We start from the raw sequence: 25,726 nt of genomic DNA, 5'->3' as shown, positions 1-25,726 counted from the left end.
TAGAGAAAGAAGAAATAAAAACTAAAAGAGAAAACAAGTTTTCCTGTATTAGGCTGTGTCATCCCAAAAAGCAGTGACAGACACAGCCCAGGCCCAGGCAAGGTCCTGATAACACTATCTGAAAAGTCAGAACCCAAAAGGAATGTTCTCTTGAGACTCTCCCAGCACTCCCCAACATAAGGATAAGAAAAACAAAATTCCTCTTTTAGCCCTTTACCCCCTCCCCATAAATATTTTGCAAGTTTTGTAAGTTCCGGTTTCTCCTTCAGTGCAGCTGCAAGGTCACAAGCTATGCTGGATATTACGAGACCTGTCACTATTTAATTAACTGTCTTTGTTCTGCTTCTGTAAGCTTGCTTATGAAAATCAAGCCCTTTCTTTGTTCTAGGCTCAGCTTTTTGGATATGAATCCACTGAGCCATTGTACACTTTAATAAAAATCCTCCTGTAATACCCATTTGGTCTTTCCGGTCCTCTAATTACCGCAACAGTACAGGAAAATGTGGAAGCAGCTTTGGAACTGGGTAATGGGCGGAGGTTGGAACGGTTTGCAGGGCTCAGAAGAAGACAGAAAGAGGAGAGAAAGCTTGGAACTCCCTCAAGACTTGTTAAATGGTTGTGACGAAAATGCTGATAGTGATATTGAAAGTGAAGGCCAGGCTGAGGAGGTCTCAAATGGAAATGAGGAACTTATTGGGAACTGGAATAAAGTTCACTCTTGCTTGCTATGCTTTAGTAAAGAGACTGGTGGCATTATGTCCCTGTTCTAATGATATATGGAACTTTGAACTTGAGATTGATGATTTAGGGTATCCGATCAAAGAAATTTCTAAGCATAAAAGCATTAAAGATGTGGCTTGGCTGCTTCTAAAAGACTATTCTCATATGCATACACAGAGAAATGATCTGAAACTTGAACTTATATTTAAAAGGGAAACAGAACATAAAAGTTTGGAAAATTTGCAGCCAGGTTATGTGGTAGAAAAGAAAACCCATTTTCAAAGGAGGAAGTGAAGCAGGTGGCAGAAATTTGCATAACTAAAAGAAATGCAAGTACTAATAACCAAGACAATAGGAAAAAGGCCTCAGAGCCATTTCAGAAACCTCCACAGCAGCCCCTCCCATAACAGGCCTAGAGGCATAGGAGGGCAGAATGGTTTTATGGGCCAGACCCAGGGCCCGACCCTGGGCCCTACTGTAGTATGAAACCTCAGGACGTGGTACCCTGCATCACAGTTGTTCCAGCTCCAGCCATGGCTAAAAGGGGTCCAGGTACAGCTCCAGCCATTGCTTCAAAGATTGCAAACCATAAGTGTTGGTAGCTTCTAGGCAGTGTTAAGCCTATGGGTGCACGGTGTGCAAAAGTTGAGGTTTGGGAGCCTCCACCTAGATTTTAGAAGATGTACAGAAAAGCCTGGATGTCCAGGCAGAATCCTGCTGCAGGGGTGAAGCTCTCAGGAGGAACCTCTACTAAGGCAATGCAGAGGGGAAATGTGGGTTTGGAGTTCCCACACAGAGTCACCAATGGGGCATTGCCTAGTAGAGCTGTGAGAAGAAAGCCACTGTCCTCCAGACCCCAGAATGGTAGATCCAACAACAGTTTGCACTGTGCACCTGGAAAAGTTGCAGGTAGTCAACACCAGCCTGTAAAATCAGCCATTGGGGTTGTACCCTACAAAGCCTCAGGGAGAAGAGCTGCCCAAGTCTTTGGGAGCCCACCCCTTGGGCCAGTCTGCCCTGGATGTGAGACATGGAGTCAAGGACATTATTTTGGAGCTTTAATATTTAATAACTGCCCTGATGGGTTGCATATTTACACAGGGCCTACAGCCCTCTGGTTTTGGTCAATTTCTCCCTTTTGGAAGGGGAGTATTTACCCAATGCCTATACCCCATTGTATCAGGGAAGTAACTAACTTGCTTTTGATTTTACAAGCTCATGGGTGGAAGTGACTAGGCTTGTCTCAGATGAAACCTTGGACTTTTGAGTTAATGTTGGAATGAGTTAAGACTTTAGGGGACTTTTGGGAAGGCATGATTGTATTTTGAAATGTGAGAAGGACATGAAATTTGGGAGGGGCCAGAGGAAATTGATATGGTTTTGGTCTGTGTCACTGCCCAAATCTCATGTCAAATTGCAGTCCCCAGTGTTGGAGGTGGAGCCTGGTGGGAAGGGATTAGATCATGAGGATGGATTTCTCCTTTGGTGCTGTTTTTGTGATAGTGAGTTCTCATGAGATCTGCTTGTTTAAGAGTGTGTAGCACCCCCCACCCTCCTCACTCTCTTCCTTCCACTCTGGCTGTGAAAGATGTGACTGCTTCCTCTTCGCCTTCTGCTATGATTATAAGTTTCCTGAAGCCTCTCTAGCAATGCTTCCAGTACAGCCTGGGGAACCATGAGCCAATTAAACTTCTTTTCTTTATAAATTACCCAGTCTCAGGTAATTTTTTATAGCAGTGCAAGAACAGAATAATACATACATACTCACACATACACGGACCATTTAAGCATGCCCATTTGCCTAACATGCACAGGTTTGGGATGTGTGAGGAAACCAGAGAAAACCCATGCAGACGTGGCAAGAATGTGCAAACTCTACACAGACAGTTTTTTATGAGAGTGAGTTTTTTTTTTTTTTGAGTTGTTTTTTTTTTCGTCATCAATGGTATAAGGAAATGGCATTGAACAAAACAGTGTTATTTGAGGACCTGTTGTACTGCAAATCTTTTCTTGCTCCAATATTTTTATCTCCAACTACTGTTACACATCCCTACAATTCATCCTTTTCTTAAAGGATTATTAGTGAAGTCTACCAGAACTAATATTGATTCCTATTTAAAGTAAATAAAAGTTTAAAGTTGCCATATACAGCACAGCTAAAAGTTAATTTACAATAGAATGATTTTTTGACCAAAAGCAAAACAGTTATTTGTACAGTGTTAAATACCTTATATTAGTAGTTAAATACTCTTAGAATGAGGGTAAATAAATGTACATCCAGAAGCCTGTAGTCACAGGAATGAAACTTCTCATTCTATTATCTTCTAATTTTAGTATTTAAGTCTTGTGATGTCACATACAGTCTGTTAAATCAACCTTAACTGTAAGGACATTGTATTTTATACTTTATAATAATGCACTTATAAAATGTTTTATGAAAATATGTTATGGGGCCAGGCACGGTGGCTCATGCCTGTAATTCTGGCACCTTGGGAGGCCAAGGTGGGTGGATCACCTGAGGTTAGGAGTTCGAGACCAGCCTGACCAACATAGTGCAACATTGTCTCTGCTAAAAATACCAAAATTAGCTGGGCATGGTGACGGGCGCCTGTAATCTGAGCTAGTCAAGAGGCTGAGGCAGGAGAATCTCTTGAACCCGGGAGGTGGAGGTTGCAGTGAGCCGAGATTACACCACTGCACTCCAGCCTGGGTAACAGAGTGAGACTCCATCTGAAATATATATCTCTATATCTATAGCTATAGCTATATCACATATATATGTGAAGGGCAGAGAGAGATGAGGGGAAAAGATGAGCTATTGTTTAATATCTTTTGTTTGAAAAAATAGATTTTTCTATAAAAATTTCCCCTAGATAGCAGCCTAGTCCCATTCTCCCTGTGAATTCTTCCTGATATTTTATATGTCCTTTTAATTTGAGGAAAAACTGGCATGTCTGGTGTTTATGTTCATGTGTCTGAGCAAAAAGCTCAGTTAGTGGCCACATGTGGGTACATACTAAAAATGATTTAATATGCTTAGATGAGTTGTTACGTAGTTCATTGAGAAAATTCATCACCGGAAACAGAAAAGTGATATAGTTAGTGAACATCTTTTCATCTCTTTGTGTGGATTAAAATAGCAATGAGATTACTTTGGAGATCTTTCTCTGGTATAATACTATCATAATGTGGACATAGAACTGAAACTTTATGGTTTATATAGTTTGTATTTCTAACTACATTTGCTTCTTTTTCTTGCAGTACTTCCATGGGCACATGAAAATGATTAAAATTCTGATTATTAATATGAACTAACAAAAAAGAACATCTTCTAAATTAAAATTCAGTGAGAAATTGAATCCCATCACAGTACTCATTTATATTCAAAGAATGCTAATAATCTTCAGTCTTTGTGCATAAGATCAAAAATTCAATCAGTAAATAACCGTAACAACAGAATCCAAAATTGAAAAAGCATAATAGATTTTTTCAAGATACCCACTTGCTGCTATTGATCAAAACTTGATCTAGGTTTATATACTATTAACATGTTGTGTATGGGATTTCACAGATTTATCAATGTAAATGTATCATTAGCAAATGTTTTGGTAATGTTTTCTGTTAGCTGTCTGTCACTCTTAGTTGAAACAGGAACAAACACAGCCACTGTCTTTCTTTGTGGCAATAATTTCGCTCCAAAGAATTAGCAGCTTTAGGCAAGGAGGTGATTCATATCTTTGTTTATTTGCCAAATGCGACTCATTTGCTAACTTGAAGCACATAGATACTTCCTACCCTGCTGCTTTCTTAGAGGCAGCTTCATTGCCATCCATATTCATAATATTTGTTTCAAGTTTGGGGTTTTAAGGCATTATTTCAGATATAAAAGTGTCAAAAATATAATGATGCCGGAAAATATTACTTTTACAAGTTTTTGCAATGGATATAAGACTATATGGAAAAATACTGATTTGTATTTCTTTTCCTTATCCCTTCTGAATTCAGGGGCTCAGTGTTAAGGGAGTTAGTGGGTTAGGGACCAAACCAGACTTGCGACAATATCTGGAGTGTGTGAAGCCAGAGAGAAAGGATCTTCAATCTGCTGTGAGGTCTTCTACAAAACACAGAGAAAAAGCAGGACCACTTCCTCTTCCTGTGCAATTAAATCTTGCTGCTGTTCCCTGGAATAAACTATACAAACATTTCCAGATTAGATACAGCATGTTTCAATTTGAAACCTACCATTTGAGAGTCTGTCCTCATATTTGGTGCCACCCCTCCCCCTCTGCCCATGGTTCCTGTATCTTTCCTGAAAGGCCCATACGCAGTTCTCTCCCTTAGACTTCAGTGTCGGCTGCTTGGAAAGATGACTACTGATCTCTTTAGCGTTATGGCTCTGCAAAGTGAATTGCAAATATACACATAACCCACAATGTATATAAGTCACATTGTCCCAGACATAATTCCCACATTTGGTTAAAATTCCTCCACCATTTTCACGTGATAATTGATATAATAGATTTGTATACATGATTATCTTTATCACATAAAAAATTGATGGGCTTCCTTAAAAAAACATAAACCAGTTAGAAACAGTTCAGCTCCTATGTATCCTTGTCTGGAAAGAGCCTCACCCCAAAGCTGGGAGGGTGAAGTGTCAGACCCAACCTTGTCACTAGTACCCTGTATGTAGCACCAGCTGGATCTCAATTTCCTTTCTTTCAAATGGAAATGTTGGCTCAGCTGTTTTGTTAGGCCCCTCAGTCCAGCTCCAGTACAATTTTTGTCGAGGATTTGGTCAAGGGAATTCATGCTTCCAGTAGTTTATTTAAGATTAAACAAAACAAAACAAACCTTGTATGGCCTTAACATGAGATTATATGTCCTGAACATGGATGGGTTTTGCTTTAAGTATTTTTTATTTCTGAAGTATGGATCATATAAAATATTCATAATAACTATATTCCATCTTCAGATTATTGAATAGCTTTGATATAATCATGTATGTGTTGTTATGAACATTTATCAGGTGTTGGAAACCAACAGTAAGTTGTAATGGAAAAAAATTCCAGTCAGCTTGAAACAAGAAGTGGCACCATTTCAATAAATAAATGCATTCATGAAATACATGTACCTAAATACATTGTTTGGTGGTGAGTTGTGGAAGACATGAAGGAGGACGTGGCTAGAAATAAAGTTCTGAAACGACCAACTGTGCCTACTTCCGTTCCAATTCATAGTCAAGAGAATGAAAGGATTTGAGCCTAAGGAAACCCAATGAGGGTAAATAGAGCTCTAATTTGTATTTGGAAGAGGCCAATTATGAAGTCTGGGGATTTTCAAGAGGCACATGAGTGAATCTTATAATATTGGTAGGATTCTTTATTTTATTTGATTTTACTTTATTTTTCCGTAAGTTGTTGGGGTACAGGTGGTATTTGGTTACATGAGTAAGTTATTTAGTGGTGATTCGTGAGATCCTTGATAGGATTCTTTTCTCCTTTCTTTGGATTACTGGAAGCCCCTGTTAGTCTTGAATTGGGATTTGCCTCCTATACCCAAATTCTCAAATGCTGCAAGTGATGGTTGAACAATAGCCATATGAGTGCTAGCTAGTAGAGTGATAATGTTAGTCACCATAGTTATTTTCATCTTAAATGGATCCTGGAAAAAAATACCCGATGAAAGAATGTTAGTGTCTAGTTTTCTTATAATTCATACTTATAAAGTAGCAAGTGAAAGAAAATATTGCTTAAGGTCTATGCTACTAAAGTTCACCTTTTTGCCTCTATATGGGAAATCATGCATTACATACACTGTGCATAAGCATACTAAAGCTTTACTTAGGTCTTAGGTTAGGATTATATTGGTTTTGGCCAGAAGCCTAAGCAAAACTTTTAGAACAAAGGGAAAAATCTATTTTGAACTTTAGGATCAATTGTAAATTCAAGGCAGATTAGACTAATAGTGAGTTTATGTATATGAAAGTCTATAATGCTTTACCATACATTTCATTAAATAAATACATTTTTATTATCAAAAATAATTATTCTGGAAACAGTTTGGGAAAGGCATAATTATGGATATGTAAGTTTCAAACAGTTTGCAGTTTTCCTAGAATTATTATTGATAAATGCTAGCTAAAATCACCTCCTAGGAAACATGAGATTGGTGTTTTTGTTTTGTTTTTTGTTTGTTTTTTTTGAGAGGGAGTCTTGCTCTGCTGCCCAGGCTGGAGTGCAATGGCGCTATCTTGGCTCACTGCAAACTCCGCCTCCTGGGTTCAAGCAATTATCCTGCCTCAGCCTCCCGAGTAGCTGGGATTACAGGCACCCACCACCACGCCTAGCTAATTTTTTGTATTTTTAGTAGAGACAGGGTTTCTCTATGTTGGCCAGGCTGTTCTTGAACTCCTGACCTCGTGTCCTTGGCCTCCCAAAGTGCTGGGATTACAGGCATGAGCCACAGCACCCGACTGAGATAGTTTTAAATAAATAGAGCAAAAACGAAAACTATGATTTGATTTTCCATAGCTCATGGGTTCTGTAAATGCAGATTCATTGGAATGAATGTCATCTGCCCCAGGCTGAAAACAAATCACTGAAAATGTGGGTCCGAACTTGGAAAAGGTAAAACTTGGTAGGTTACTGTTCAACTATGACCACTTTTAATTATTTAATATTGATGAGAAAGTTTCTTTTTTTCTAATATGTCAAGAATTTTAAACCTAAGACATGGTTATGAAGATTAATACTTTCTTTTATTTGAAATGGAATCCATATAAAGAACTTTATAGTTCCTAGAAGCTCAATCTACACAATTCACTAATCGCATATGACACAATTTTGAAAGGATTTTAGAAGATTAAGTGCATATGTATGTGATGTTTAATTCTTAAGAATATTATGGCCATTGGAAATAGAACCTAGTTGAGAGAGATTTTTTTTTTCTATCACAGCTTAAGAGGGGAAGAAGGAAACATTTATGAGAAAAAAATATGAGGTTTCCAGTTCATTCATTCATTCAAGTGTTCATTTAAATATTAAACATCACTAAGTGTGTACTATCCTAGCATTCTGTAGAGGGGTTTACATTGTTATAAGAGTTCCAGGACAGGATCAATCAAGTGGCTACCTTTTGGGTAAACATTTAAGTAAACTAGGATACTATTCATATGTTCCCATCCTATTTAGAATCTTAAGGTATGGAATTCCTCCAGTGTTTCCAGAATCCTTACAACATACCAGAAGCGGTGTTCAGATTGCAAAATCATGCTAAATGTGGGTTACTTAACCAAATCCCCTGGTTCCATAGAGTTTCCTTACTTATAAAATTTATTGACTAAACTGATGTAAAAGGTATATTTTATTTTCTGGTTTTTTTTTAATGTAACCTAATTATTTTAACTTTGCGTTTTTTGTTTTTTGTTTTTTTAAATGGAGTTTTGCTCTTGTCACCCGGGCTGGAGTACAATGGCACCATCTGGGCTCACTGCAACCTCCGCCTCCCGGGTTCAAGCGATTCTTCTGCCTCAGCCTGCCGAGTAGCTGGGGTTACAGACAGGTGCAACCACACCTGGCTAAATTTTTGTATTTTTAGTAGAGATGGGGTTTCATCATCTTGGCCAGGCTGGTCTCGAACTCCTGATCTCAGGTGATCCCCTCGTCTCAGCCTCCCAAAATGCTGGGATTACAGGCGTGAGCCACTGCACCTGGCCTGAGCCACCATGCTCAGCCTAAAATATTTTGAAGAAGATGTAATATTTAAAAATCAGTTTCAATTTTTAAAAAACAGAAAATTTAAAACTTAGCACATAGTTCTTGACTACTTATCATTTTATACTGTTAAATGTCAGTTCAACCTCAGGTATTCTAACTTCTGAAAACTTACATAGAGAGATTAATGAGAACAAAAATCATGCTCATTTCTCTTATATAATATGTATAACATGATTTTCCAGGTCAGTTATTAATTTTTGAGGGACATGTAAAAATAGACCTGGAAATATTCACTAAATCTCTGTGGTTGACTAGACAACTCAATGTAAAGAAAGAAACTGAGAAAGCTGTTAAGCATGCCTCTAACATCTGTATCATGAGGGTAAGCAAAATATTTTCATAACTTTATTTGAATTTAGTTTATAAAAGCAGGCCAGTGTTGAAAATATTTGAAATAAAGTTGTGGGTTTGAATCATTTTGGTAGAGTTGGCTTTCAAGTTTAATATTTAGCACATAATTTTCTTGATTCTCTATTATTGTTTGGGAAACATGTTTTGCTAGAACTCAATGGGAAGAAGGGCCTCTCCAGTGTTCCCATTGCTGCAGGCCCCCTTCCTGGAGTATGCACATTTTCACTTGAAGGATAGGGCTTCCTTCCTGGCTGTGTGATCTATATCAATATTAATTTGCCACTTCTCTGCAAGTATCACAAATAAATACCATAGTTAACAGTGTCTGACTCTGTGCTCCTAGGGAGAAATGTCCAGGGACTTGGTAGTGCTACCATCTGGATGTACAGAGTGTATCTTTCTAAATAGCAGAAACAGAAGCATGCAGTTGCTACAATCTGTCTTCCTTGCTTGGACACCCTAAGCAAATATTTTTTAAAGATTTAGGCAATGAGGTGCGTGTGGTGGTAGAACTACAAATAGGCAGCACTAGGACTCTGTGTGCTGTTTTACCAAGGTCCATGAGCTTAGGGTATGAGCTAAAATATAGTCTAACCAGGGTCTAGTCATTCATGCTGCAGTTGAACAGCAAGGGATACTTAGCTGGAAGAATGTGGGAGCCATACCATCTCACATTCTCAAGAATGGAACGAACAGTGAGAAGCAGAAAGAGTCTTGCCAACTGCTAGAGGAATGTGGGTTTTTATCAAGCCAAGAAGATTATTCAGAACTTAATTTGGGTCCAAACACACATATCTAACCCCTGAGCTAAGTGTTTAGGTTTCCAAAACAAAGAGAAAACATACTGAGTCCAAGACTTGAGTAGTTAAGAATTTAGGTTCAAAAAGCCCCCAAAAAGGATAGTCCATAGTAAGTGAAATTCAAACAGGAGTGGATAATAGATCTGGGGTTATCTCAGGTAGCAGAATCTCAATGGAACAATGCACTAGAGGCATTCTGGGGCTAAAAATCTCTAGTTGCCTTCTATTTATATTTACTTCATAAAGTCATGAGTGGGGGCTGCCCATAGCAAATTGAATATGCTGGTGGGGAACAAAAGTTGCAGACTTTGTGTCAGGTTCTGCCTAATTCCTTACCGTGGCATACATTTTTAAATTGAAAACAAGAGGTGCTTAGCTCCCATTAACATGTTCAAACCAGCTTTGTCTCCAGATCCAATCCTGACTTTACATAGAAAATAAAAGAAAATTAAGTGACTTAAGGCTTTGAATCAAGTCATCCAAGCTCCCATTTCAACCTTTATTATATTTAAAGCTCTGTATTGGACTTGTGATTTATTTGGCAAGTCTAATTCCATGTCGTCTCCGCCTTCTGGATAACTATACTTTTTCCAGTGAAAAAGCGTATCTGTCTTTGTTTTTGCTCAAAACGTGTCTTTGCTTTTGCCCAAATCGTGTCTTTGTTTTTGCCCAACATCTTAGCCTCTTTAGGACCAGGGCCTTGCTGGCTCTCATTAATGCCTAGATTTGAGACAAAGAGGCCTGTCTCTAAATGCCAGTGTGGTAGCCAGGAAATTGTGGACAGAGCTTAAACATCTAGGCAATGTGCTGATATAGATTTACAAGATAACATTTGGCTTCATATATCCCATATGAGAAATATCAATGCCAGTGCATTATCTTGGTTTATATTTGGATGTTGTGTGAGGTCTAACAACCTGGAGTTTCTCCCAGCATCTGTACCAACTTCACTGACTTCACTGTTTAGTTCCACTTCATGGCTTTTCCAACTGGCTACATTCCGTTACTGTGAGCCAGAGAATTCCATTTATGTAGGATATAACATTGCGTTGCCATTCTATTCATTTCCTCTTTATATAAACCTAACGATGGCTAATGTTGAAATAACTACGAAAGACCCATATCTATGTGGCATGATAATGAAATTTATTACATTGCTGTTTATACATTTTTCTCTTATTTAACACACATTTATTGGGAACTAAGTGAATGATAGATGGGGATGAAAAGGTGAATTTGGACACATTCCCTGATTCTTAGCAATTTATCTTATTGTGGAAGAGTCTTAAAAATAATTGTGTTGCAATATGACAAGTGTTTAGAAAAGTGGTAAGTAAATGCTATGTAATTGCAAAAGGGGTTACCAGTTTCTGCTGGAGGGGATGGCACCAACAGATGTTCCCTATTTTGACATTTCTGCTCAATGCTGCTTTTGTATTCAGGATAACAAATGAATAAAAAACGAATCCTTCCATGATATTACACATTTCTTTATATATCAAAACCTATTTATTTGGCAAGTTGTTAAAGGCATTTCATATTTTCTAAAATTACATGCTAGGCTCTCTCTTTGCTTGCGATAGTCTGGTAATCTTCTCAGTTTTAAATATATCTTTATAAAATAGGATTTCCATGCTTTCTGATGTTTTTGAGACTACATTCAACTCTCATGTCCTCAGCTTTGATACAATCCTTGAATGAAATATTTATGGAAAACAACATAATGAACTTTTGTATATTTTAGCCACTCTGATCAATTTTGAACAATATTTTCATGACATACTGAAAGAGATTTATTAGAATACTACTTTCTGAATCAAGTAGATCACAGCAGTTTGCTCCTAACCTCTTCAAAATTGCCTTATTTCCTTAAAAAGCTTTTTTGCACTTCAGGAGATAGGCAACTGTGTGATGTCATCTTGGGAGCAGACTGAAAACCACATCCTAAGCAAGGAGTCTGTTGACCTGAGTTAATTGGATACATATCCTGAGATCTGTGTAGAGTGAGATGTGGTAATTGTATTGTCTTATCCCAACATAATTATGCAATTAACTTGTATCACCAGAATGGACTGTTTGTTAACACACAATTTATTTCAAAGGTATCAGTACTCCCAAAGACCTGCACACATTTTGTCTGGCAAGATTCGACATGTAATTGTGCTGAAATGTGCTTTCTAGTGAATATTCAACCTCTAGTGACCATGATATTTAAAAAAGAAATGTTCTCAGCATGAGGAGAAAAGAAAGGAAAATGACTCTTTCTTGAAAAATTTAATCAATTTACATACTTCTTTCTTGCTCAGCAGTTTTACATTTGGTGATCCTAGTTCAGCAAGCATTTTCTTCCCTCTTTTGACATGCTTGAATTCAAGCTCCTGCACAACTTTCTTTCTTTGCAACTTATTGGTATCTAGGTAATTGGCTACAGAAGGTTTTAAATTTGTTTTAGTAGCCACTGTAGAGAAAATTAACAGCAGTATCCTGTATTTGCATGGGCAATACATTTTCCATTATTCCAGTGGTTGGAATATCACATTTCTGCCCTGAATCACTGGGAGAAAACAAGCCCACCCTTCCCTTGTTTCTTCATTTAGACAAAAACATGTATGTATATATGTACATACAACACCCAAAATAGTGTCAGCATTGGATGCTGCCATTATTATCATGAAATCAGAGAGCAAGAAGGTTAAGGGACTGTAAGATTGTTACCATAATGATCCTTCTCCATTGTTTTGAAAACTTGGTTTCAGTTATACAAGATGAATTAGTTCTAGAGATCTGCTGTACAATACAGTACCTGTAGTTAACAACACAATTCACTGTATGTATTGTTAGTGCACTAATTTTATTGTTAACATACTTTAAAATACGTTAAGAAGAGATCTCATGTTATGTGTTCTTACCAAAAACAAAACAGAAAAGAACATAAGGAATTTGTTGGAGGCAATGAATATGTTTAGTATAATAGCTTGATTGTAGTGATGGTATCACAGGTGTATATATATATGTCCGAACTAATCAAAATGTATACATTAAATATGTATAATTTTTGGTATAGCAATTGTACCTCAAAAAATCTTATAAGAGAGAAATTTGGTGTTCACGGTGGTGCTGAGGATGGTAATGGCATAGTTGAAGTTAGCATTTCTTTAATGCGTCAGATGTGAAGAAAGATTCTATGTGTACGCACACATCCACTCATACCACTGTGTCTCCTTGGCTCTGTGAAATCAATTAGCCAATTTAAGCAAGTGCATTATGCATTTTTCCTCTTCTGACAAAATCACTATGCTTTATTTTATTGTAATTATGTTGTACAAAAGTGAGCACCTCTGCCATCTGTTTCTTACGATGACTGTGCATTTAGCAAATAAATAGTCTTGGGTAGGTGAAGGATCTCAGGAACTGCTCCACAGATAAAACTTTTCCAGATGCTTGCAAATATCCAAGTGTAAGGCATTTGCTGTCTCCTTTCATCAGTCATAAATTCACATATCCTTACCTTTCAGGACATTTAAACAATTTTTAGGAATCCATACTTTTGGAATTTAATGGCCCAATTTGTATTTTCTGATTTTTTAAAAGAAGAAACATTTAAAATATTTCCTGTAATTTCCTTGCTGCATTCCACAGTCTGATTTTTTCTTATGTCTTGTTCTGGGAAGACTTTTGTGGACTATTTCTTTCATTTTATTTGCCTCTGTATCACACTCCATAAAAGGGAACCCTGAGAAGTGCACAGCTTTATGAAGGATGGAGGAATAAAAAATGACTTTTCAGAGTAGATGAAATAAGTTCATTAAGCATGGATTCTGAAGGTGATTATGTAATTTTATCCTGCTATCATAAATAATTAAAAGTAAATAATTCAGGGAAATAACTCTCACTGTCCTCACTATGTTTTCATACTTAGTTACAAGGCATAGATAATTTCATGCTGAGATATGTTTGTTTCTGCTCATAAGTACTTAAGACATAGTAAAATATTCTATTTTATAGTATGATTGAGGGACCATCTCATTACCAGAGAACTGTTTAACAGTGGGTATAGTTAATAAGCAACTTGAATCCATATATTAATAGTTGATTTTGGAATAAAATGAGTTATTTATTATGACTACTTCATATTTTCCCCAATACAACTGTGGCATCATCTTATTAAATAAATGCAAGAAAGGTATGCCTATTTTTGTGTTAAGGACTCCTGGGAGGAAATGATTTTTTTTTCTTAAAGTAGTTGCTGGACTGACTTCTGCCAAATCTTTCCCTGGTTTTGTTTTGATTTTTTTTACAATTTTTATTTTTCCTTCCAACTTTTATTTTAGGTTCAGGGGTTACATGTGCAGGTTTCTTATATGGGTAAATTGAGTGTCAAGGGAGTTTGGTGTACATATTACTTCTTCACCCAGGTAATAAGCACGGTACTCAATAGGTAATTTTAATCCTTACCCTCCCTCCTACCTTGTAGCTTCAAGTAGGCTCTGGTGTCTATTGTTCCCATCTTTGTGTCCATGGGTACTAAATGGCTAGGTCTCACTTATAAATGAGAACATGTAGTATTTGGTTTTCTGTTCCTGCGTTAATTCACTAGGATAATGGCCTCCAGCTACATCTATGTTCCTGCAAAGAACACAGTCTCATTTTTTTTTATGGCTGCATAGGATTCCATAATGTATATGTACCTCATTTGCTTTATCCAGTCCACTGTTGATGGGCATCTAAGTTTATTCCATGTCTTTGCTATTGTGAATAGTGCTGTGATGAACATAGTGTGCATGCATTTTTATGGTAGAATGATTTATATTCCTTTGGGCATATACCCAATAATGAGATTACTGGGTTGAGTGGTAGTTCTAAATTCTTTGAGAAATTGCCAAACTGCTTTCCACAGTGGCTGAACTAATTTGCATTCCCACCAGCAGTGTATAAGCATTCTCTTTTCTCTGCAGCCTCACCAGCATTTGTTATTTGTTTGACTTTTTAATGGCAGCCATTCTGACTGGTGTGAGATGGTATCTCATTGTGGTTTTGATTTGCATTTCTCTGATGATTGGCAATGTTGAGCCTAATAAGACTTTATATAATGTTGGCTATCGATATGTCTTCTTTTGAAAAGTGCCTGTTTATGTCTTTTGCCCATTTTTAAATGAGATTGTTTGTTTTTTTGCTCGTTAATTTGTTCAAGTTCCTTATAGATTCTGGATATTAGACTTTGTCGGATACGTAGTTTGCAAATATTTTCTCCCATTCTGTAGATTGCCTATTTACTCTGTTGATAGTTTAATTAGGTCTTTGGTGTAATTTAATCTAAACTCTTTATTTAGGTCTTACTTGTCAATTTTGTGGGTTTTGTTTGCAATTGCTCTTGGGGTCTCTGTCATGAAATTTTTGCCAAGACCTATGTCTAGAATAGTATTTCCTAGGGTTTTTTTTTTAGTTTTGCTGGATTTATAGGAGGTAGAGACACAAACCAATGAGAGGTGAAGAAAATTAATAATGCTTTTGGTCTGTAGAACTTAGAGGACATGGTACACGTTTATTAACACCACATGCCAAATCTGCTTATGTCTTTTTCAAACATAGTTAATTTACAATATAAAACTTTTAATTTCTTAGAATCTCTAGATTAACACTAAGATCAAGAGATTAAAAAAATTATCAGAGACGACTTGTATGGTCTCATATCTGAGCAATAGGCTAATTGACTCTGGATGGCATCATTGGCACTGTGATCTTTAGGGATATAGATATATATTTACTTAACATATAGTGTCAGAGGGGAACAGGAGGCTGAATGGCTGAATATATATGTCTCCCTTGCCAACATACCAGGCTTCTCCAGTCATATACCTATAGCTACAGCACCAACTGCATCATAAGCGGCATCTTTGCTTAAGAAGCAGCTTCTCATAGACCTGCTCAATTCTGTAAGAATGTTCCATGAGGGAAAGAGATGATACATAGAAAACAACTTGGCTGTGTATATTAATGTTACTACTTTGATCAATACAAGTTAATAGGTGTTCTAGCCTACTAAGTAAACCTTATATTTAATTTATAAACAAAGTTTTATTTATTTATTTATTTTCACTATGGGTTCCTACTTTGACTTTTTCTCCTCAGAGCATATTCTTTTGCCTTGCAAGTAGACATCTTGGTCTTAGATTCACACTCCCTATCCTTAATTTTACCCTATTACAAAATATTAATCCCTCCAATTTCACTAATAATATATTATGATACCAGAATAATCTACATTAAGATTAAATTCACAGAGATTCTTTAGAATTATGATTATATTGGGTGCTGATATGGTTTGGCTGTGTCCCCACCCAAATCTCACCTTGAATTGTAATACTCCCCAGGTGTCAAGGGCAGGGCCAGGTGGATGTAATTGAATCATGGGGTGGTTACTCTCATGTTGCTGTTCTCATGATACTGAGTTCTCATAAGATCTGAGGTTTTATAAGGGGCTTTCCCCCTTTTGCTCAGCACTTCTCTTGCCTGCCACCATGTAAGACGTGACTTTGCTCCCCTTTCACCTTCCGCCATGATTGTGAGACCTCTCCAGCCATGTGGACCTGTGAGTCCATTAAACCTCCTTTCCTTTATGTATTACCCAGTCTTTGGTATGTCTTTATTAGCAGTGTGAGAATGGACTAATACAGGTACTAAACAAAAAGACAAGAAATAAACAGGAATAGCCTAAGAGATCATTTGAATTTTGGTATAATAAACATTTGGCTCATGGGAAGGTTGATTGTATATACTCTTGGTACATAGACCTGTGTTTATCTTTGGTGGACTTTTAGCAGCATAGTTTTCTTACCCATATGAAGACCTCTCAAATATGTCCAGAGTGTAATTAAATAAAAAGTTGACAACCAAGTTGCTAGGCCATTAACTTTATCTTGACATTGTGGATTTCTTTTATGCTGTAATGTTTGCTATAATCTAATGTTTCTGATCCTTTTAAATTTTGGGGGCCCACTGAAATTCTTATCTCTTTTATTCTAAAATATTTATTTTAAAACCCCCCTTTTGCTCCTCTTTAGTAAATCTTTTTGTTAAACTTGTATGAAAAATATTGTTAAAAGAATTACTCAAATTTTTCCCCTGGGAACTCTACATATCTACTATTCTTCATTTACTTTTAGTATATTTTTCACCTCAAATGTGGGTCCTTAGAGATGGTGGAGTGCTTGTTGAAGGATGAAATATACAACATGTTCTACTCATGGTCTAAAGATTATCTAAAGACCACTTCTTAGATTCACACTTACAAAGATTTATAAGTGTTTCTTATCCAACACCAATAAAATCAAAACTAAAATGACACATTTAATATGTTCATTATGTAGACCTGGTTTCAATTTTCAAAATTAATTAGAATTAATTATTTTATTCTATTAATTTTAACTATGTGCTATTCCCTGTGATTTTTTTTTTTTGTACTTTCCTGCATTGGTTACCTTCTTACTCTAAAATCCTCTTGTCCTTAAGGCTTAACCCAAGTGCGTTGTTAGCACATGGAGAGTTTTTTTTTTTTTTTTAACAGTGATTCTCTTAAGCACACAGAGCTTCCCCACTTTATTGTAGTTATTTATGCACATGAATTATTTTTCTCTTAAGCAGCAATCCCCTTAGAATCTGCACATGTCAGGTATACTTCATTCTTTTATATCTGTAGTATGGTTCTTTGCTATTAATGAGCCCTTAATAAATACTTGATGAATAAAAATGACCTGGTGACTTAGGTGGTGCATAGTGTTCTGCAGTGGTCCATACTTGGGGTGGCCATCATAGATCTGAAACAAATAGACCAGTAAAACAGAATAGAGGGCCCAGAAGAAAAGCCACACATCTACAACCATCTGATCTTAGATAAAGTTGTCAAAAACAAGCAATAGGGAAAGGACTCCCTATTTGGTAAATGAAGCTGAGATAACTGGCTAGCCATGTGCAGAAAATTGAAACTGGACCTCTTCCTTACACCATATACGAAAGCCCAAGGTGGATTAAAGACTTAAATGTAAAATCTAAAACTGTAAAAACACTTGAAGGAAACCTATGAAGTACCATTCTGGACATCAGCCCTGGAAACGATTTCATGATGAAGACCCTAAAAATTGCAACAAAAACAAAAATTGATAAATGGGACCTAATTAAAGAGGTACCCAGCAAAGGAAATTATCAACAGAGTAAATAGACAACCCACAGAATGGGAAAAGATACTTGCAAACTGTGCATCCAACAAAGGAAGAATGTCTTAGATATTAAAATCAGACATTAGATTTAGTTTTATTAGATGTCAGATACGAATATTAGATATTAATATTAGAATCTTTAAGGAACTTAATCAGATTAAGCAAAAAACAACCCCTTTAAAAAGTAGTCAAAGGACACAGAAATTTCTCGAAAGAAGACATATACATGGCCAAAAAACATATTAATAAAAGTTCAACATCACTAATCATCAGAGAAATGCAAATCAAAACCACAGTAGGATAACATGATAAACCAGTCAGAATGGCTAATATTAAAAAGTCAAAAACTAACAGATGCTGGTAAAGCTGAGAAAAGGGAATGCTTATACACTGCTGGTGGGAATGTAAATTAGTTCAGCCACTGTGGAAAGCAGTTTGGCAATTTCTCAAAGAACTTAAGGCAGAACAACCATTTGATCCAACAATCCCAATTTTGGGTATATACTTAAAGGAATATGGATCATTTTACCATAAAGACACATGCATGCATATGTTAATTGCAGCATTATTCACAATAGCAAAGACATAGAATCAACCTAAATATCCATCAGTGGTAGACTGGATAAATAAAATGAGGAAACATATATACCGTGGAATACTATACAGTCATAAAAAAACAATGAAATAATGTCTTTGCATCAACATGGATGGAGCTGGGATTCATTATCCTAAGCAAACTAACACAGAATAGAATACTACACACTGCATGTTTTCATGTATTAGTGGGAGCTAAACATTGAGTATACAAGGAACCAAAGATGGGAACAGTAGACACCAGGGCCTACCTGAGGGTGGAGGGTAGGAGAAGGGTGAGGATTAAAATCTACCTGATGAGTACGATGCTTATTACCTGGGTGATGAAATAATCTGTACACCAAATTCCCACAATACACAATTTATCTATACAACTAACCTGCAACTGTAGCTCTAAAACTAAAACAAAAGTTAAAAGAGAAAAGTCAGGCTTCAAATATTTCAGGAACATTTATCATAGGAAGGATTATTAATAAGTACCAGATCTGTTTTCAAGGAGATCTCAATCTAGTTGGGAAGACAAAGTAATAAGGCACATGAACAAATAACTTGTACAATATAGAACACTGCAATAGATGGTATGGAACGTGTTTTACAGAAATATGAGAGGAGAGAACACTCCTGAGGAAAGGTGACCAGTTAAGTCTTTACAATAAAGTTGAAAGTCGAGGGTCATGCATAATTAGATAAAATTTGGGTAGATTGAGAAGAGGTGGGAATTACCTTTAGAATTGAGTTTTTTGTTAGTGATGACTTCAGTGAAAAAAAAAAGCCAAAAAAAAAAAAAAAAAGGAAAAAAAGAAGAGCATAATATGTGATAATCTGGGTTTACTCTTCCATAAAGTTCCAGGTTCTATTCCCAAAATAAGGATTGCTCATGTTGCTGAATTTGAATAAAGGTCAAAACAAATTTGTTTGCATTCTTCTGCTCAGTCTGCTTTCAATGATCTGGAAGTTCCATATAAGGAGAGGTGTTCACTCCTTTTGAAATAAAATTAAATTTCTAGAATGAGAATTTATGTAACACCTCTATCCTTTCTACAAACAATTCAGTAGGCATTAAGTAATCTTTGTAGGGCAGCCAATATCAACAACTGCTCTTACCAACAACATGCTATTGCTCCTTAACCCAAGGGGCGTTGGGAATTATCTTGGCAACTTGTCGTCTTTGTAACTGGTAACTGGCCTATACCTTCATTAATCCAGACTAGTCCTATTGTTAAAACATCTGTGTTATATAAATCCAAATGATATTAATAACACAGCACATGAATAATTGATTGCTTTTTATACTTAACATTTAGCAAATGTCCATGATCCTTAAGGATACCAGTATTAAATGTGCTTAAAGTGTTAAAGAAAATGGTGAAGTTTCTGCAATTTGATTAATTGACACCCTAAGGACATGATCTCTTCAACTGCTGAAATGCTAACTGTGCAAAGGTGAGAGTGTGTGAGAACAGAATTATAATTATCTGGGATTAGGCCAAGAAAGAGTTCACTATCTAATTTAATGGCACATTCAATAGCTTACCATGGGATCAAGGTTTGCAGACTTTCTTTTAATTATTAATTTTCATCTGATTCTCACAATTTATAGTTCTTTAATGATTTAACAATAAAATTGTTACATTGAAAAGTCAATGAAAGGGAAACAAACAAGGTAAATTAGTCTTTTGTTTGTTTCCAAATTTTCCTAGGGTGATTTTCACAACTCCATGTACACTTGAATTTTTGCTTTCTATCTCATTCCTTGTTTTTAAACTTAAAAGGTCTCCCTCCAGCTTCATTGCTATCTGTCTAGATCCCCGTCACCATCCAGTTCCCAGTGGAAATTCCTCTAAACCATGAACCCTTCAGTGAACTACTTGGTTGGAAGTAATCTCTCCCCTCTCAGAAATCTCTTGATATTTGATTTTTCTTCTTTTAGCTTCTTGTGCTTGTACAGTATGTTTATCATTTCGTAGCATTCTTATATTAATCACATTTTTAAAAATTATAAAGTCTAATGCAAAACATTCCTTAATTTTGATAAATATTATTGGGTTATGCAACATGTTACTGTAAAGGAAGCCAGGTGAAGGGTATATGAGGACTTTCTGTACTATTTTTTCAACTCTTCAGTGAGTTAAAACTTTAAAAAAACCTTCTTAATAGAACATGTAATTAGTTATTATACTTAATTTAAATGGAATTTTTGAGGTCAGCCAAAAAGATGGTGTTACATAATTAGAGGTGTGCAGGAGTGGACAAACAAGATACTTTCCTGGCCTTCCCTGAAGCACTAAAATGAAGGTGGAATGACGAAAACATACAACACTCCAAAAAAGAGAAATCACTTGTTTCAAAACTGTCAATCCACAACTTTTTTGAGGTCATTTACTGACCAAATGTTCTTTCTCAGATATTGTTTTTTTTTTTCTTTGAGACCAAAGTTACAGCACTAAAATCTTTGTTGAGAACATGTAAATATTAATGAATAGATTGTCACAGATCAAAAAAATGGAATTTTGCTGAAATTAACTTTTTCTATAAACGTAACTGTTTCATGTAAGAAATATGTTTAAAGGGATATGAGTACATTAAAAAATAATTAATTCAACAAAACCTGAAAAATAAACTTACAAATACCACATAGATGGACAAAAAAAAAAAATCTGTCATTTGCAGTTGATCCATTCATTAAAATAAGGCAATCTGTGCAGCCCATTTCTGTAACTCTTTGGCAGACTGGCTTAACTTTTCAGTCTCATAAAATTGAAGATGGGCTGTTTGGTTTATTGGTAATTGCAACAGAAGCAGAATGGTCTTATGTTTGCCAGTCCACAAACCCCGTAGATGTTTATCCACTCACGGCAGTGCCAGCCTGCTGCATTATTTCAGCTAGCGACGTTCCTCGATGAAAAAACAGCAGCTGCTCACTCAAAATAAACTTGTTTCTGTTTATGCTGTCAGCAGAAAGCTGTTTTAAAAAATCATTAGATGCATCATGCTGTTGCGGTATGTTAAATTGTGAAGCATAAAGAATCATTCCTGAAAGACAAGAGCCATGCTACCTCCGTACCCTCATTGCATAGTGTTTCTTTCTACTGAATAATTCAACTGCAGGTAAGATTGGTCACCTCAGGTGTTCTGATACAGTGTTAATGATGCCAAGATTGTGGATTGAAGCCCCTTCCAGGTTAGTGAATTCTACACAAAGGAAAATGTGTGAAAAACACTACACTAAGATTCGGGAGCTTGGCACTGATGCTGGCTCTGCCAACCACAATCTATATGACGTTGGATACTTCTCTTAATCAACCCGAGCTGCATTTTCTCCATTTGATTCAAAAGGTTTCTTGAAACTTCAGACTTAATCATGCAGTGTTTCTACTCTTAGTATTTTTCATCAGTTTTGAAGATGCATGGCTGATATAAATATATTCCGACTCTGGGTAAATTACACAAAGCATTATTTTACTACAGTAGTCAATAAAGATATCTTTTTATTAAAAGAGTGACACATTTATTTGTCAGCTTAAATATCTGAAAGTGTATTTTGAATATTTTTCCACTGATAGATATTGATAAATTATAGTACAGCTATAAAATATATTACCATACCATTAGTATGGCATTCATTAGAAAATTGTATTGAATTCATTAGAATGTTGTATGAACTGACATAGAACGTCACAAAGAATCATTAGTTTAAAAGAAAACAAGTAGAAAATAGGTTATATGAAGCTTGTCCAATTTTTGTAAAATATGTATATACATATGTGTATGTGTGTATGTGATACATGTGTGTATGTATGTGTATATATATTATATATACAACATTCTGAAGTAAGATATACTACATTATTTTAAAATGTCTTCCTCAGGAGGCGGTAATAATATAGAAGATATCCATTTTTATGTTTTGTACCTTTGAAATATTTGAAGGTTTATAGTTAGCATATATTACTTTTATAATCAGAAATGACTATGGAACATTAAAATATTTTAGTGAGAATATAATCATATAGTCAATTTTTTGAAGTATAATTTTAAGTGCATTTTGAGAAATGTATGCCTTTGTGCCACCATCAACCTGAACAGTGTCCTAGAGGCCTTTGTGGTTCATCTTCCCACCCTCCCTTTGGTCCTGGGAAACCACTGATCTTATTTCTTAATTAATTTTGCCTTTTAGAAATTTTAACACAAATGGAACCATACAGTATCTTTGTTTCTATCTTCTTTTGGTCAATATATTGAGTTTTAGATTCATCTGTGTTATAGTGTGAATCAGTAGTTTGTTCCATTTAATTGAAGGCTACACTGTGGGAATATTTCATAATTTGCTTTTCCATTCACCCCTTGATGAATATTTCCATTATGTCCACCTTTTTATTATTCTAAATAAAGCTGCTAGAAACATTCATATATGTCTTTTTTAATAAGGAAATGATTTATTTCTCTTGTTTATATACCTACAACTAGAATTGCTGAGTAAGAGTAGAATTATGTTTAACTTTACAATAAATTGCTAAAGAGTTTCACAAAGTTGCTGTAGCATTTTGCACCACCACCAGAAATGAGTGAGAGTTTCAAGGCTTCATATACCTATCAACATTTGATATTGTCAGCTTTTTAAATTTTAGCTATTCCTATGAATACCTACTGGAATTTCTGTATAGCTTAAATTTTATTCCTCTGGTGATAAAAGGTGCTGGCCATCTATTCACATGTTATTAACAGATTATTTTGTGAATTGTCCATTCAAATCATTTTCCCCATAAAAAATGGCATGTTGTCTTTTTAATATTGAGTTATAAGAGCTCTTACTTTTTAGGTTATGTGTGCGTTGCAAGCATTTTCTCCTTCCCTGTGGTTTGCCTTTTCGTTTTCTTAACAATAACTTGAAAAGTTGAATATTTTATTTTTTATGAACTCCAGTTGTTCATTTTCTTCTATTGTTAGTGCTTTTGTGGTCCAAGAAATCTTTGCCTACCCAAAGGTTGTAAATATTATTTCCTATATTTTCCTCTAGAAGTTTTATAATCTAAGCTTTGTGTTTAGATCTTTTTTATTTTGATAATCAGAACATGTGACATTTCCAGTGAAAATGTACTTTTAACATAAAATTATTATAAAAATCACTTCTTAATTGATCTCTTGATAGTGTTTGCAAAAGGTAGGACTTTGAAAATAGTGTGGCTATCTGAGTCCATTTATCTCAAGGAAGAAGGCTACATTTAAAATTTTATTCTTAGCCTACGTGTGAAGAAGGAAAGTTGTTTTTTGTGTTTTGTTTTGGCCTCATCTCATCTTTTCATACAGAAACATCCTTCAGTATAAGAAGGATGTAAGTCATGAAAGTAAAGAGAAGAGTTTTTCCACAAGGATTGAGCAGACACTTGTGTAATATACCTTGATAATTCCAGAAGGACAAAGAAAGAAGAGTGACCATTGCATTTTTTAAATAAATTTTATTGTCTAAAAGTATACATCATGATATTTTAAGATATATATGTTGGTGTGTGTATATATATATATATTAGAATGGTTACTACAGTGGAACAAATTAGCATATCTATCATCTCACATGGCCACCTATTTCTCCCTCTGCGGCAAGAGAAGCTACAATCTACTCATTTAGCAAAAATCCTAAATATAATACACTATTATTAACTATAGCCTTCATGTTGTAGATTAGATCTTTCAATGTTTTCATCCTATATATTTACTACTTTGTATCCTTTACTGCCATCTCTCCATTTTCTACCCGCTCCCTAACATCCCTACTCTGGTAAACCTCTGTTTTATTCTCTATCTCTATGTATTTAATCTATCAATCTATTTCTCTCTCTCTCTCTCTCTCTCTCTCTTCTCTATCTATTTATTTAATTCTACATATGAGTGGGATATGCAATATTTTCTTTCTGTCTCTGGCCCATTTCACTTAGGATAATGTACTTCAGGTCCATCAATGTTGTAAATTTAATGATATCAAGTGGTGCTTTTTTTTTTTTTGAAACAGTCTCTCACTCTGTTGCCCAGCCTGGAGTGTGGTGGCATGATCTCGGCTCACTGCGATCTCTACCTCCCAGGTTCAAGTGATTCTCGTGCCTCAGCTTCCCCAGTAGCTAGGATTACAGGTGCATGCCACACTGCCCAACTAATTTTTGTATTTTTAGTAGAGACGGGATTTCACCCTCTTGGCTAGGCTGGTCTCAAACTCCTGACCTCAAGTGATCTGCCTGCCTCAGCATCCCAAAGTGCTGGGATTACAGATGTGAGCCACCATGCCCAGCCCCTAAAGTGGTGCTCTTAACAAGAAATTATTGGTGGAATGATGTCACAATTCAGACTGGAGTAAATTGAGTAGTCAATAAGTAGTAGGAAAAGGACTTCCTAAAAGGAAAAAATATTGGATATGATTATAAGTAGCTTTGTTCATATTTTATAGTAATTAAAAGCTTTCCTTGTCCTTAAATATTCATGCTTGTCACAGTACATATTTTATACAAGGGACAGTGTTTGTTTGTCCTTAAATTTTTGTGCTTGAAATGGTAGGTTTTTAATCAATCTTTGAAAGGGTAGGACATGCAAAAATGAACTGGAAAATACTGCATTTACTGTTATTTGATAACAGTATTATTTGATAAAATATTATTTTATCAAACTATTATTTGATAAAATAGAGCTGTAAGAATAACCTGACGTACAACTTTTGGGAAAATAATATCACACAAGGAATTAAACAATTAGAAAGTTTCACCACTATAGCACTTCTTTAGAAGCTTTAGTCTGTTTGGATTTTTAAATTGATATTCTACCAAAAGGTGACTAAGGATACTTACTGTTTTAGCCACCAGACAGTATATCTGATAGCACTGCACAATAGACTCTGGCATTGGACTAGATTATCAAAGTGTGGACTATGAATGGAAGAGAACAGATGTGAAAGCATCATTAATCAACGTGCTTCGTAGATGACTGGTTATTGGACACACAATTCATATGCTCCTTCATGCAGTTTCATAGAGAAAATGTATCAGTAACACCATAGGGTGAGTTAACATACTAGAAATAAGATAAATTATACCTTATGCTGAGAACAAATTCCAGTACAACTATTTGTGAATTTATGGGTGATTGAAAATTTGATTTGAAAAAATGCATGTTGACTATGAAAGTATTATGTTTTCTTATTTTTTTACTGAGGTAATTTCACTAACTGAAAACAATACTTGTTTGATAATGTCTTGTTCAATGGAGGTCTTTAAAAATGGAATGTAAT

This window comes from Pan troglodytes, chromosome 15 (genome assembly GCF_028858775.2).
Source record: "Pan troglodytes isolate AG18354 chromosome 15, NHGRI_mPanTro3-v2.0_pri, whole genome shotgun sequence".
NCBI lineage: Eukaryota > Metazoa > Chordata > Mammalia > Primates > Hominidae > Pan > Pan troglodytes.
Note: the sequence above shows the minus strand (reverse complement) of the source record.